At 38.3% G+C, this 15,986-nt stretch overlaps 1 protein-coding gene across 4 annotated transcripts in view; it reads left to right on the forward strand.

Moving 5' to 3' along the window:
• Nucleotides 1-14,596: 14,596 nt before the first annotated feature.
• Nucleotides 14,597-15,986, forward strand: part of rptor (regulatory associated protein of MTOR, complex 1) — a 141,255-nt gene continuing 139,865 nt past the window's right edge. For all 4 annotated transcript variants that reach the window (XM_055041000.1, XM_055041002.1, XM_055041001.1 and 1 more), the window contains exon 1: nucleotides 14,597-15,027. The gene's annotated coding sequence lies outside the window, so the exon portion shown is untranslated. The remainder of the gene's footprint in view (nucleotides 15,028-15,986) is intronic.

The following is a 15,986-nucleotide window of genomic DNA, read 5'->3' on the forward strand; positions in this document are numbered from 1 at the left end:
TGCTGCTCTGCGCGCTTTATATAGCGGACATGAGGGAGCGCAAACTCACCGCATCACTGAGGGGAGGCAACGGGTCCTGCTACACCTACTGAATCCTCCTGATTTAAGGTCGTACGACGCGTGTTTGTGTATGCAAGAAAGAGAACTTGCAAACGGGAGAGAAAAAAGAAAGCGTTCCTTAATGAATCAAAGCCTGAAACAGGTGAGAGCGCATTTGGTCACTGCTTTCTTAATTTATAAGGATCAGCGTGGACTTGAGAGAGCTGCTCCACTGGCGAGGTACGGAATGGGAAATGGTCACCCTGACTAAAAATGTCACTATGAATATAAGTTGTCCCTGCTTTAAATTTATTTATTTATTTTATTTCCCATCCATCTGGTCACGCCGGTTTCAAAACTTTCTGGAGTCGCCCTTCACTAATAAGATTAAAGATGAGTTTACTTACGTCATCCGATGCCCTGTAAATTCTTTATTGTGAAAACAAACCCCAACTGTTGACTATAAAGTTTTCAGTGGTTATCGCATTTCAGTTTGCAGAAGAAACAGACCAACATAGAGCGGAATACATTTTTTTCTGTAATTTAGAAAGAAAATATTTCTCGACAGAACAAGAGATCCCATGCATTTCATGATGGAATAATGGCTGTTTTTACTGTTTTTTTTTTTTTTTTTTTTTTTTTTTTTTGTATGTTTGCTCTCCTAATCCCACCTACAATAATCTTAACATTTCTCACATAATGTAACATTATACAGCGCGGAAATGTTGAACATTTTTAATTTAAAAAGAAATAGCTCTGCAGTGGAATACTGCAGTGTAATACACACACACACACACATATATATATATATATATATATATATATATATATATATATATATATATATATATATATATATATATTATATATATATATGTTCCTGGTATAAAAAAAAGAATACAAATAATCTAATGTAAAATCTTCCTCTCCTCTGCTCCAGGGTCTTAGGTCCACCTTAAATGACCGCCGCTGCCCCAGTCATTAGAGCAGCCATCCCGGGGACAGAGTTCCCAGTCTCAGCCCCATATTTCTCCCTAACTGGCCACTGTGTGCCACAGAAAGAAACAACTTTTTTTTTCTTTTTCTAACCAATCAGAGAACTTACAGTGCAGCATGACACTCGCATTTCTTAACAGAATGAAACACATCACAACCGCGTCTTTTGCTCTAAGCTTTGAAAATCAAGACCTTCAAAGTTCATCTTCTATTTATTTGCAAGTTATAGAATTAAAAGGACATTTGTGTTAGTAAGCCAGACATGACAATAAGAGGCCAAACATGACAATAAGGCTCTTCAAGAGCTTTATTATTCATGGGCGGCGATAAACTGCTCATGAATAGCTATAGGAGAAACTAACGACTCCCTTTCAACCTGAAAGGGAGTCGAATCAATTCCCACCACCACCACAGTGGAGGCGCTAAAAGGAAGGGAAAACGTTCCCAAATAATTAAACAGACTCTTATGCAACCATGCCCCGCGGGTCTGGCATTAATAAATAAGACACCCAGCAGAGGAAGGAGCGCGACACTTCTGCTGATATCATATTGGGAAGGTAAATCACCAGTGATGTGTATGCAAAGGTAAAGGGGGGGGGGTGGGGGGGGGGTGGGGGGTCTTTGGTTAGTGAGGAGAGGAAAATCTTAGATTTCAGGTGCAATGATTCCCTTCACACACTCTGCTGCGGCAAATTCATTCTTGATCAAATATTTCAGTTTAACTTCTTTAGTCCAAACTGCTGAGATATATACCCATACATTTCTGCAAAACAGTTCCATCTATTTCCTCAAAATCTAGAGAACTGTAATTTGAATATTAAGTGTTAAACATATAATAATGTGAACCCCCCCCCCCTCCTCCCCCCAAAAAAACCCCACCAGGAATAAATTTCAAGGCAATTTGGGCAGATTTATGTAAAGAATGGCTCATCGACCAGAGCACCATTCCACTGAGGACAACACCCACCCCAAGCAGCCCTGCAAGTATTTAACAGATATAGAAAAAGAGTTGTTAATTCTCGATAAATTCAAAGTTCTTGTTTTCAAAGCCTCGAACCAAGTCCAACAACTGAAAATAACCAGTGAGAAAGCTTACAAAGGTACATTAGTTATTGTTGAATGTCTTGAGGAATCCAACACAAATTGCTGTCTTTTTAACAAAGATGTGTTTATTAATAGTAAGAGAATAAGATGCTGGATGCTGTAAATTCAATTTACGTTGTTTGCAAATGATAAAGTTATTTAAGTAATTCAGATTGTGCGATATCAGAGTGGCTAAAAATATGTCACATCACAAAAGTCCCAGACAAAAAAATCTAATCAAATTCATCTTTTAAAGGAGAATCTCTACTGGCACTATGGCTTATTTTTACTTATTTATTTTTTTAAATTCTGGTTAAATCAGCATTGATGCAAACACATAAAACAGAAGAGTTAGGTACCAGATTAGCGTCTTTTTCCGGTGCACAATGTTAGCATTTCATACATGACATTCATGTCATGTATGAAATGCAGTAACTCAGAGGGGACATCATTAATAAAATTATCCCAAATTATCTGCATATATTAGCTTATATTTGTCCCAGATGACATGGGCTAAAGATTATTGTGGAAACGTGAGCTTGTGACAAGTCTTGAGTCATGCATAGTGAGTCCAATGCAAGTCTGCAGTTTTTGTTTTTACAATAAGAGTCTAAATTACAGGCCAGGGTGTAGCAGGACTCTCTACAGATAAACAATAAAATTCCAAACCAAAGCTTGATGCCAAACTTGCAGATAGAAACAACCCTATAAGTCTAGCAGAAGTAAAAAAAAAAAAAAACTCAAGAAGGATGCCTGTTTTTAAGATGTAGATTGCAGAAAAGTTTGTTCTTTGTGGATCATCAAATCCTAGTGAATAATTGCTTTATTCTTTCTTTCCAGGGCTTTTCTTTTATTTCTGTAATAAAAACAGTAACAGTCTGTGAGGATCAACTAAAATAGCTTGAATGTCATGATTTTGTCAGTCTCACCACTTGTGTTTCAGGACGTGGCGAGATCTACACAGATCCAAAGAAATGAAACAACTTCTGATTTCATGCAAAACTGAATTGCTATTATATCATTTTGTTGGGGACATTGTAAAGGAATTTGGCGTTGAATGCATTGACTGTAAAACTTGAAGTGCATTATTATTTGGGGGGATCTGGTGCTTTTAAACAAACATTTTGGGATTTACTAAAATGTCTTGCAACCTGTTAAAAGACGTCAAACCAGGATGAATAATTCCACATTATTCACAGTTGAGCTTAACCACATTTGATTTGTGAAAACCAAATTTTTAAAAAGAGGGGGCATTCTTAACTTTCTCAGAAACATTTTGGGGACTTTTGGTGAGTAATATGGATTTTAGAGCCTGTCCATTCACAGAACTCTGATTGTGGTATTAGTTTTGTGTGTGAGGGTGCAGTTCATTGTCTTTCTCCGCCTGTCTGTGTGTGACCTGGTCCTGTCTGCAGCGCTCACCCTCTGCCCTGGCTCTCACAGAGAGAAGTCTTAATCGAAAAGTCGCAGGTTTTGCTGCCAGCCGAGGAGCTGTTACCGTCTTGCTCAGAGATAAATCACTTCTGCCTGCCTGTCTGTGTTTGAACGCTGCGTAAAACTCAGCCACAACTGCACAGCATAGGCTACGTGTATTTGTTTTCACAGAGACGCTTCAATGTTTCTTTTCCTCTGCTGTTGCATTTCAAGAGGCAGTTTTCAGACTTGTGCATGTGGGATGAAAAGTGACCCGGCAGTCGGCTGTAATTTGTTTAATTATCGATCCAGTGCTTGTGCAATCAGCAAGGTGCCACGTTGAAGGCGGGGAACCATGACTGTGACAAATGGTCAATGACGGAGTCTAATTGGCGGGTTGCAGGACAGGCATGTAACAGATTCTCCTTATTTCTGCACATGCAGATTGAAGCTAGAGAGATTTTTCTTACATTAAGGCTCCTTAGAGAAAGGAGCCTTAATGAGCCTTAGAAGTAATGCAACTGTTTATCAAAATTGGAATAGCTTTCAGGGTTTTTCAACAAGTAGACCCAGTGTAGGTTAAAAACATTTTGTCAGCAACCGTCATCACGAGGAATCTACTTTAGTGACTTAAATTCTGTGTTTTCATCAACTACAAGTCAAACTCATCCAGGTTTACAGGAACACACGCTTCAAATAAATCACTCTGTGTGATATGAACCCAGAATTGAGGTTGACTTTGAAGAACTGAAATGAAAATACTTTTTGAAACTTCTTTTAGCCACTGAGGTACAACATTAGAGAGAGAGTCTGCAGAAGGATGCTATCCACTCTTTGACAGGAGTGCAAGTCAAAAGAATAAATAACGTACACAAAAAAAGCTGATCTAAAATTGTTTGAATTCAATGTTTGCTCAACATTGAAGTAGGGTTAGGGTTTGGTGTTAGAGTTAGGGTTAGGGGTAAGGGTTATTTTACCTTTGACAAAATAGTCTATTGATAAAATAGTGGAATAATAGTATCCCAATATATTGTTGCAGTGTGTCAAAAAATATAATATTATGCCATCAGTCATACTTTGTGGTCAGAGTGTGATGATCTAAAGGTGCTTTGCTACAAGAATATGAAGGGCCGTTCTATTAATCATGCTGATTTTTGAGCTCAGGAAACATTTGGAATATAAAATGAAGCTGTCAGAATAGTTACTTTATCTTATGTGCATGAGTAAGAAGTGACTTTCACAATTTCCCAATCTAATTTATTTTTGGCTCACTAGTTAGCTATAAAAAATAAGCTGGGTTAATGCAAAATGCAAAAATGATCAAACTGGGATTCTAGCACAGGAAGGTCAGCAGTGACTGCTGGGCTTAAGTAAATGCATGTCCCCCAAATTAAATGCCACTGAGGGCTCCTTGGACCTTGAGCCAAACTGCTTCTTTTAATGTAAAGTATAACTTGAAGAAATACAAGGAGCTGTTTTTCATGGAAAATTTCAAATAAGAAACCAAATCTTCTAATAGTCTCAAAATGGTTAAAAAGCTGCTTTTTTAGGATTCCAGTGAATCACAGCCAGACCCAAAATGTGGAAATGAGAAAGTAGTGAATCTTCACCTTTTAAAATATCTTATTCAGGAGGTCAAAAACATCTGGGCCATGCAGGTCTCGCTGTCTTTAAGGTTATAATTTATGATTTATCAAAAAGAAAAATAGATTAGAAGAAAACGACATCCATAGGGAAGTTTAGGCCAGCACCACTGCTGACCACTAACAATACAAAGCTTCTTTTACTTTTCCAAAAACATCTTGGTCTCCAAAATCTGGTCGTGTCTGGTCATTTGTTCAAGACCTTAAGCTCGGGAACACTCAGATGATGGTTCACCAAAGTTCACCAGCAGGTGGACACCAGCACATTTGAATAGTTATAAAAAAAAAAAGGTTTTGGCGTGGCCTGTTCGAAGTCTGGACGTAAATCTGATTCAATTTGAAGCAGGCTGCTCAAGTTCATTAGCTCTCTAATTTGGCTCAATTAAGCAGAGCAGCCCCAGGTTTAAATCAATGTTTAAACTGGCACAACGTTGCCAGTCTTTCCAGATGTTTGAAGACAATTGGATTATCTTCATCCAGTGTTAAAATTTGTCTGATGAAACAATGAAGTTTGACAAAAACCATAGAAATAGAAGAAATCTGCAAGTGGACTAACATTTCCACAGCACTGAACATCTATTCTATATTCATCTCTTATTCTAGGCAATAAACTGAAAGCTGCAGCACCATATGTTTGGCACGTTTCCTCTCATTCCCGTCACGTGCCTATCACTAGTTTGCTGCAAAACCCAGAAAAACTGCTGCATTAACCGAACACCAAATGATTCAGGTCTCCAAGACAGAAACATTCTGTCTCAAAGACAGAAGAGCATCCCAATGCCTCTTGATGCGTTACTGCAGTTTCCATGAGCACACTCTGCGATGTTTGCCATTTTGGACACACTCAGTGTTGACCTGCTTCCCCCTTGCAGAGCACAAGGTCAGATTTTGCATACGAATGCATCAGCCAGCAGTTCAGGCTGGACTCCGGGGGACTAGTGTGAGAAGGGCTGAAATCCATAATGATCAGTCTCTCGAGCAACTGAATAATGCAGAGCTTTATAATAGAAGCCATTCTCTAATGGCAGAGACAGATAAGAGCCATTTCGCTCACTGACACCAAAACACTTTTTTGTTTATCCACCAAGTGTGTTAGCAGAGTTCAGAGGGGATAACAGTGACTGTTCAGCATGCGGCCATGTGCTCTGGTGCGTGTTGGATGATCTTTTGCTTTGAGAGTGTCACCTAAGGTTCAGATCTGTTTTTTTTTCTTTTACCAGCTTTTCTTTGAACCAAATCTTGTTTCACAGCTCAAAAGAAGTGTATTTTCTTCTCAATCTCTAAATCTGTTAACTTTCCTGTTGTGTTTGTTCTGTTCAGGTTCCACAGAGCAAACCTTACCTCTTCTCCTCTATGCACACTTCACCTCTGACTGCTGAGAATTAAGACATGCTGCTTAAAAAGAAAGATCTGACACCTCCAATCCAATCTTTCCAAAAACATGAGGACAGTGCAGGACATTGGGAAGTCTTGTGCTGTGGAGTAATCTGCTGCTCTGCATGTCTTCTCACCAGGGACCAAATGGTAATACAAGAGACAGACATATACACACAAAAAAAATAAGCTATAAACAGCTTCCTCTCTTGAGTTATAGTTTCCCCTTTCATGCCAGTATACACATGAGTTAGAGCAAGGGATGATTTTGGCTTAAACATTCAGCACAACAATCGATACCTCATGATATCACAGGCCCGAATTAACTTTTATTGATGTCCAGCTATACCACCAGAGAGTCCTGTAATAATGTATTGCCTCTGATTAGAATCCTAAAGTGACATGAATAAATACTTGCAGTATTATGTATTGCACTGGCCGCTTAGCTAATCTCATCATAATTCTCCAAAGCCTGGACATTAACACTTTTGGAAAGACAGCACCGTTCTTCAAGCTGCTTGTTTTGGACTTCCTCCAAAAGCTACACTTTACTCATTAAGTCTTTCTCTGCACAGGTCCAGGGCCAACACTGGGAACATAATGAGAATGGAAGTGCAGTGTGATGTGATCTACAAGATTTCGGCTCTTTTTTAAATAAACTTTATGAGTCATTTTCTATGTGGTCAAGTGATTTACTCTGCTGACTATTCCAATAGGTCAATAAAAGTTTTTATGCAAGCTTTTGGAAGACAACTCAGCCTTTCAAAATTTTCTTTTTTAACATTAATGTTAATATACAACCACAAACCTAAATGCTCTTTCATGGACTTTTTACAGAAAGACGCAGATAGTACAGAGTGGAAAGAAAATGACTCATGAATTTCAGTTGCTTCTTTTTTGTTCAAATTAAGCTCTAAAAAGTGAAGAGTCCACTTCTATTCAGTCCCCTATACTTTGATAACCCTAAATAAAATGAATCAAAGTAACAACCAAGAAACATTGGAGGAGTTTAACATCTGGAGAAGATAATCTAATTTGCCACAAGTGATGTTGGAGAAGTAATCTTGTGAAATAAGGTTCTCTGGTCGCAGGAGACCATAACTTAACACTTTTCTCAACATGCAAAATGTATGTGTGTTGCAAAGCCTACACAACTCTGAGTACACTGTTCCTTCATTGAAACATGGGATTGGTAGCATCATGCTGTGGATGTGGGGCATGGAGGCTGGCTAGAGTTGGAACTAAATATAAAACAACCCTAGAAATATAAAACAAACCTAGAAGTATACCTATTAAAAGGTGTAAAAGACTTGGGAATGAGCAAGAGGTTCACATTTGTGCATAAAATCATGACTCGTACAACCATGGCTTCAGTGGAACATGAGCCAAATAAAGGGGGGGAGAAAAAATCAGCCTGCAAGCAAAGCTGGTTCAGACTTGCCCAAAACTTGCTACTGGTAGTGCAGTTCTGACTCAGTGGGACTAAACAGAACAACAGAGAGGCCTTCAGATTTTCAAAACTTTTTGCAAAGTATCTATTACTGTCATTCCACTTTTCAGTTATGTGCTACCTTCTGTCATCTCCCAGTGAAATATAGGCCCTATTTGTGGCAAATGGAAAAATGGTAATAGGTTAAAGAGGTATACAAGATTAGTCATTTGAATATATTTTGGTCTACTTCTTCTCCTAATATACCAAAACCATTGAGATGTGCTAAAAAGTCACATTTGTCCTTTAACTGGATGGTTCTGTTAATTCAGAGTTGGTTTAGACAAGAAAACTAAAACTAGGCTGCAGTTGGTTGTCACTTTAAAAGGAATTATTCAATTTTATGACTTTTCATCACATTTCATCATATGTTGCAAGGGAAGAGAAGAACATTTTATCTTGCATTATGTTTTGCACTCCAGAGATGATGTGACATGAATTGCAACCAGCAGTCCTGTAACTCTGTCATTTGGAGAAATGTGTTGTGGTGTGCTGTGGGATCATCAACACATGAACAAACATAAATGCCCCCAGTTAATTTTATGGTGCCCCCTAATGGAGCAGCAGCTTCCACAAAGTTTCGCAGCATTAAAACCAAGCCGAGTGACTCGGTGTTTAGTGGCCTGAGTGAGACCGGTGCTCTGTGGGAGCAGGTGTGTTTTAGGACTCAATAACATTGTGAAGATGAAACCCTGTGAAGCAGTAGAGTGGAAGTCGGTAGTGTTTGCACTCTTGGCATATCCCCTCTCAATTACACCAAGTGTCTACTTGTAAAATACAAGTTCTCTGCAGCGGCAACGCTGCCTCCGTGGGGGGTTTATTTTATCCAAAAAGAGATTGGACTCTCACTCGTAAGTTTAATACGAACTGAACCCAGTTCACTGAAAGGGGAAAACGAGTGAGGATAAATGCCAGGTTCTTCAGGATTAACAGATGGTTTAAATACAAAACTTTAAAAGACTCCTTTTAAATCAGAATAAGTCTTTTGGTCATGATCTCTGTTATGTTGGAGTTTAATATGTCTGAGAGTCTGACTCCAAATCCCTACTTTTTTATTTTGTTTTATAGACAAACTGATCTATTTTCTTTTCTAGTCTCCTTTGATCTAGTGAATCAAAGCAAAGCGTCTTTTTTCAGATTTAGAGATATTTGTCTAAGATCTAAATTATGCATCTTGTTGAAACACGGCTCAGAGATCTCAGTGCCATAGGAGACATTAGTTTCTCCTATATTCATGAGCAGTTTATCGCCGCCCATGAATAATAAAGCTCTTGAAGAGCCTTATTGTCATGTTTGGCCTCTTATTGTCATGTCTGGCTTACTAACACAAATGTCCTTTTAATTCTATAACTTGTAAATAAATAGAAGATGAATTTTGAAGGTCTTGATTTTCAAAGCTTAGAGCAGAGATAGTTCAGCCAAGTGCTACGTTAAATATTTAACTTGATGTTGCTCTTGCTGTTGCTTGAGACAGTTATTGTTACTGTTACTGTTTTCTCACTTTAACATTTCTGTTATTGAATACAGTCAAGATGCACTGAAGTTATGATGGTTCGCTAAAACTGATCTGCCGCAGATTTTAGAGCTTTTCTCTAAAATTGGGCCAATTTCCCTTAATCTCTCTCCCCATGTTGTCTGCATTTGTTTTGTATTTTAGGATTAGATGAACAACATACTTGACTGGATAATCAAAAACAAAAATCTTCAATAAATTCATAATTACTCAAGATGTCCGAATATATTTGAATTCTGAAATTCTTATGACACTTTTCTCATCAAGTAGCTTTAATAATGATCAGATCTAATTAAAAACAGAAAACAACAAACTACAAAACTCTTTGTTGGTCCCTGGTTTGATCTGTCATGTCCACTTGAATCATTTGCCATGTGTATTATGAGTGTTTTTCTGACTTTTCATGAAATGCAGCACAATCTCAGTCACCTAAGTGGTCCATGATAGGTTCCCCTCCCCCCCCCCTTTGTTCTAGCACTTCAAAATGCCCACAACTCCATCTTTTTGGGAAGGTGGAGAGCGGGAGCTGTTGCTGTAGACTCACCTCCAATCTCACAGTGTGAGCTTGTTCACTTAATGAGTATGAGCATGTTGCTCTGGCCTTCTCTGAGGAACAAAAACCCTGAGAGCTCGTCATGATCAGTGCCTCTGTGTGAATGAGCCTCAAGTGCTGCAAAGCCCTTCACTGCCGGCTTTGTGGAACAGAAAGTAGCACCATTATTGGAGGTATCACTCCAAAACACAAGGTCAAGGGGCTCTCATCTGCCTCTTTCTCTTTCCACCACTCTCAGTCATTGTAAAATTCACATGAGAGGTTTATCACGTTGTCCATTCAATGAATCCAATCGCCTTTTTTTAACCCAGTAAATACAAATTTACTAATTATTTTTTGCTCCCTTGTTGGATGAATTTTGTTTTTTCTATGATCAATTTTAGCCATTTATCATGATATGGGGAAGATCATCCAATATAAAATCCAATGATTTTAAAACCAACAATTGGTTCAGCAAGTTTGAATTTATTAGGATTTTCACTGAACATCGGGTCTAATTTATATGTACAAATTACTCATTCTAATTTGGTGAAAGGTTTTCTCAGATGCACACAAATTTTATAGCTATGTAAATAAGTTTCTGTCATTTTCTGGCTGCATATTAGATCACTCTTCAAGGCAGAAATGGTAGAGTTAATTAAGTTTTGTTGATTTTCCACCCTTTGTGGATTTAAGAAATCTATGGAAAGAAATTAATTGTGCATTCAGTTTTTTTTTAAACTTGACATTAACTGTTTTCGATTGCAACCTGAAAAACAGTTCAAAAAGATTGATGAAGTCTTAATCTCAATATTTATTAAGAACAAAACAACCACCAGATTTAAGCAGCTGACAGGCTGCAGTATGGCGCCATATGAATGTATTGATCAAAGCTTGTGATGCCATATGTTGTCATGAATGAACGGTTTCCTAAGTTGATATTGATTATTCTGTCAGTCTGAGTATGAAGCATTCATTAAGTAATAGCAGCTTTTGAAGATTTTATGAAGTCATTTTTGACATTTCTTTGAAAATGAAAGAGTAGAGAAGTGGTTCTGCACTTCTCTACTTCTTATTTTATTTCAAAAATAAAAATGTTATAAAATGACTTAATATTTCAGATTATGCCCTTAAATCTATGCACACCTGACAAAAGTGCAAATTTTCACCATTTTCCATAGTTACTGAAAAAGCAAAACAAGAAGTTTTTTCTTCATTCATATCAATGTGCTATATGCTTTTGGTTTTAATTTGAGCCTTATTGAAAAGACTAACAGATCATATTACACAACAAAATTCTAAGTGCCTTTATCTTTTTGTTTTAATGCGTTTGAATACTCAGATATGAATAACATTGCATTTTGTTTAACAACCCTTCATTTCTAAATCTACTCAGCTGTCAAATTAATAACTACCACATAAAAAAATACAGTTCATTAGGAAATTATTTCTCTCCCCACACTGTGTTTTTCTCATCAGAAAGAACTGGTTAAGTTTCATCAAACAAGATGAATTATTCTGGTGTCTGTTTTGGCCCCAGGTTCCCCGTAGTCATCAAGATGTCTCAGATATGATGACGAAAGTGAGCTTTCAAGGATAATAATGTGCATAAAAAATAAACAATTTCCATTAAATTCTGAGATTTTATTAATGTTGTACATGTACAAGGCTTTTTGCAGAGCAATTAGTTTTCATTTTGGCCTCATCTTTATTTAATAATTCATGACATAGTAAAATCTGTGATGTGTGGGTTTGTACATTCAGGGTCGATTTTAAATAATTATGCAACCTTGTAAGCCAGCACATTTATACTTTAAACCTGGGAACTCAAAGATGGCATCCTTTTTAGATTTGCTTTGTAGTAGGTTAGAGTGGACTTCTGAGAAGATTATGCTTTCGGACAGGAGATACCTACATCAGCAAAGGGGAATAAGAAGAACTCAACATGCATATATTTGTGATGAGGCTGGGGTTCTTCGAAAGAATCTAAACATGCTAGGAAAACATTCGAACCCACAACCTTCCAGACACAAGGCGCTTACACAACCCAAATGTATTTGTGTGCTTTGCAAATAGATACTCTTTTGAACTTCTCACATTTTGTCACATTACCAAAACAAAAATTTAAATTTTTGTTACATTAATCTCAAAGATTAATGTAGCTTAGTGCACAACTGCAAAGTGTTAAGAAATGTTTTTTGTTTATTTTAGACTTAAAACATGTACTGAATATCAGTGTCCAGCCCCTCCAAGTCAACATGTTTGAAGACCCTCTATGTGCCTTGCAAACTAAGATACTAAAATTATTTCCCTTCACTTACCGTAAAATGATGAAAGCTCCCACTGCTTGGAGAGAATACGTTCAAATTGATAGCAAAAACAAAATTAGGGAATTTGAATTTTCATTGCTAAAGTTATTAGCAGAGCCAATCACAGAATAAATACTTATCATCATTTAGCTACCCCAAAGCATTAATCACAGAAGCAATATGTTTTTATCAATATTCTGTAAACATGGCATAAAAATACAAATTGGGAGTCTAATTAACATTGGTCTTTGTTTGCCTGCTATTTAAGTTTGGTTTCGGACCTTTGATATGGAACACAGAACCATTAAAGAAATCAGTATTAACCTTTATAAACAGAAAGTCATTTTTGTTTTATTGAGAATGTGTATCCAAAACAGTTTAATACTCGCTGACAAACAATACTCGCAAACAGTGTTTGGACAGCGCTGAGTGGAGATACATCCTTTAAAAAGATTGATGCTCTTTTGCAGCTCTAGTATCTCTGGTTTCTTGTAGCCCACTGGTGAATTACATGAATGCAGTGCTTCTTCATATGAACACCAGCCTGGTTGAATTCATTTATCACTCTTTTCTCTCACTTGCCTTGCAGCAATCAATCTGAGGAAACGGGATTTTTAGCCTCTCCTGCTCCTGTCCTATTTAGCGAGAGCTTCCAGCATCCAGCATGGCTGTCATGCTGTTCACTGTGTGACAGGAGAGCGAATAAGAATGAGGAAAGGAGACCAAGCTCCCCTTTAGTTCCTTTACAGCCAACCCGGGGTCTCTACCTCTATTGCACCCAAGTGATTGGATTGGTTTTCTGCTGCAGAAGCAGACACTGAAGCCTTGAAGGCAGCAGGAACAAATGAGGTCAAATGTACCAATGAGTTAGCTCCAAGCAACAGGCGTGTCAAAGGTGTTTTTCCCCCTTTCCCCCCTATTTCAATTCCCCATCCATCTTGGATTTTTACATTTCCCAATGCACTGACAGCCCAGTGAAAGCTGCTGGTCATCAGTGTTTCATTAGTGTCTGAGATAGACTGCATCGTGCTTAATGAAATTCATCAAGGCCTTAGAGCAAACTTCTTCATCGACTGAGAACAAACTGGTAAACACGTTGATTGTACTCTCTCAATTAACTGGCACACTGTGAAGTCATGATCGACCTGAGCGAGTACATAAAGTCTGCTGCCACATTTTGCTTCAGGATGCAGATGCAGCAGCTCTTTCCTCTCAACAGGTCATCTTTCAGTAACAAAACCTTCAGCGCCCGCTGTTTGAGAAATAAGTGTCAAAGCACATGTAAACACGCTGCTCACCTGACTCACGCAAGTTCTGAGAAAAACAAACCTGTACGCAATCAATATGCATCAATTAGTGGAAGAAAAACAGCTGAAACAAGTTCACTTAAAGTGTATAGAAAGTACTTTATATTGCCAATATTTAACAACTAATCAAATCGACACGAGAAAAACAACTGAACAAGTAGAAATGTCATGTGAGCATCACGTATGTGGTTGTATCTTTCTGTTACAATGTGTCTTCAACGTTTTTGCATGAGAAAAAAAAACCTTCAACAAATTTCAACAAAATTTGTTTGTTTTTCTGTTGTCAAACTTAAAGGCCAAAATATTATTAGAACTATACCCTGGTAGAGTGAGCCTCAGTAACTCTTTTCATAGATTATAAATATAAATGTTTCTTTTCTTTTATGAAACATGTTTATTTAAAGGTTTGGTCTTTTGGAATCATAATAACAACTATAGCCTTCTGCACCTTCTTTCTTGTTGTTCTAGAGTAAAAAAATGTAAACACCTGACCCAGGCAGAGAATAAAGGAGTCCTCTGTTTTCATTTGTCTTAGGCACAGGTCTATCTAATTTTAATTTAATTTATTTTTCCCCCACACCTTTATCCCTGAATTTTCTGGTGTGCTATTTGGTCTCCATGATTGCTTTCTCTGAAGCCTCCAGAGCTTAGAGCATTTATTCTAAAGGTAGTTGCCCAGGGTTTTATTTACTCTCATAATAAAAGGGGAAGGCCTAAAAATCATGCCGCACTCAGAAAATTTTTAATTTAATTTAGTTTTTTTTTTTTCCACTTAATTTGAGAATTGAGTGTTAATTCGTGTTGGTGTGTCAGTCGGTGTGTGTTTGTTTTGGTGCGTGACAGGAAACGGCGATGACGTTTTACGGCAGCTTCGGGTGCATTCTGGGTCGAACCCAACATGGCTGCGCCCTTGCTGAAGTGCTGAAGAAGTGCCTCTGCGGAGATATTCTCGGGTCTGTGTGTCGTTTTCAAGAAAACCTTCAAGCCAAATCAGCTTCTCGGGTCGCTGGTTTGCAGGGCAACACCGCGGGACCCCCAGCATCGATAAGTGTGGCCGTCTCTTCCCGTGGCTGTGGCAGACTGTCCGTGTGAAGATGGGCCTCGTCTCCAGCCCCGTCCCATAGCAAAGAGCCCCGGGGAGAGGAACCGCAGGTTCCCCTGCAAACACGCACCCGTCCAGCTCGCCTTTGACGGATTCGACCTCCTGTACCGGCTTTGGACGCTCCCCTACAGTTTCCTGACAAGGATTATCTGCGCCACCGTGTCTGTCATCGTCCGGAGACGGAGAGCTGCTTCCCCATCCAGGGTTGATAATCCCGCCGCACCAAGGTACGCATCTGCACGCTTCGCTAACAACACTGGCCGACATTTCTGCATATCTGCTTCTCCTCGTTCACCTCTCACCTCGTGTTGCTGTAGGATCCACACGGAGGGATTTAAAATAGCATTTTGACAACTGATAGCGGCTGTCGGAGCAGCACCGGCGCGGAGCAGCTGCTGAGTTAGCCGGCTAGTGGAGCTAACTGGATGCAGCCTGCAGCTTTTGTTTGGCAAAGTTGTAGCAGGAGATGAATATTGGTACATGTGACCCCCAACAGCAGGCATCTGGTATGTGTCATGACATCTTCAAGTTGTATTTGCCTGCTAGAAAAATGGAAAGCAGATTCCTTAAATTATTTAGCTTAAGATTGTTGAAATTATTTTACAAAAAGCTTTCATCTTGTTAGGTATGACCACCAGTAATGTCCAACAAAGTCTTAAGTTTTGCGGTTTTACACCTGTCTACTTCCATTCTGTCTCTCATAGCAAATCATTTCCAATGTACTTTCACAACAAACAAATGTTTATTTTTTTTTCATCATCACAATGTCCCCACCTAATCTCAATCAACCTTATGATCTTGGTCATATTAACAAATATCTGTTACAGGCATAAACAACACATTATTAGTTATGTCATTAAAAAATAGCATCCATGCAGCTCTTTGTGATTATGATATTGCACACTAATATTCAGCAAACAGTTATGGTTCCATATATGGTGCAACTCTAATAGCTTAAATATGTTTTTAATAATTATGAAGAAAATAATTATGGGACAACATTGCAATGCTTGGATGTTTTTATGGTTTCTGCTTTTGCATTCAAGAAAAGCTGAGGAAGCAAATTGTCTGTAATAGCAAAGCGTTACAGACAGTTTGTAACTTCAGTCCCTCAATATTTCTGTCCTGCTGTTTTTGGATGCATCCCTGCTCCAGCACACTTAATTCAAATGAATTGTTAATGACT

The sequence above is a fragment of the Poeciliopsis prolifica genome, unplaced genomic scaffold, assembly GCF_027474105.1.
Source record: "Poeciliopsis prolifica strain line A6 unplaced genomic scaffold, Auburn_PproV2 SCAFFOLD016, whole genome shotgun sequence".
In the NCBI taxonomy this organism is placed as follows: domain Eukaryota; kingdom Metazoa; phylum Chordata; class Actinopteri; order Cyprinodontiformes; family Poeciliidae; genus Poeciliopsis; species Poeciliopsis prolifica.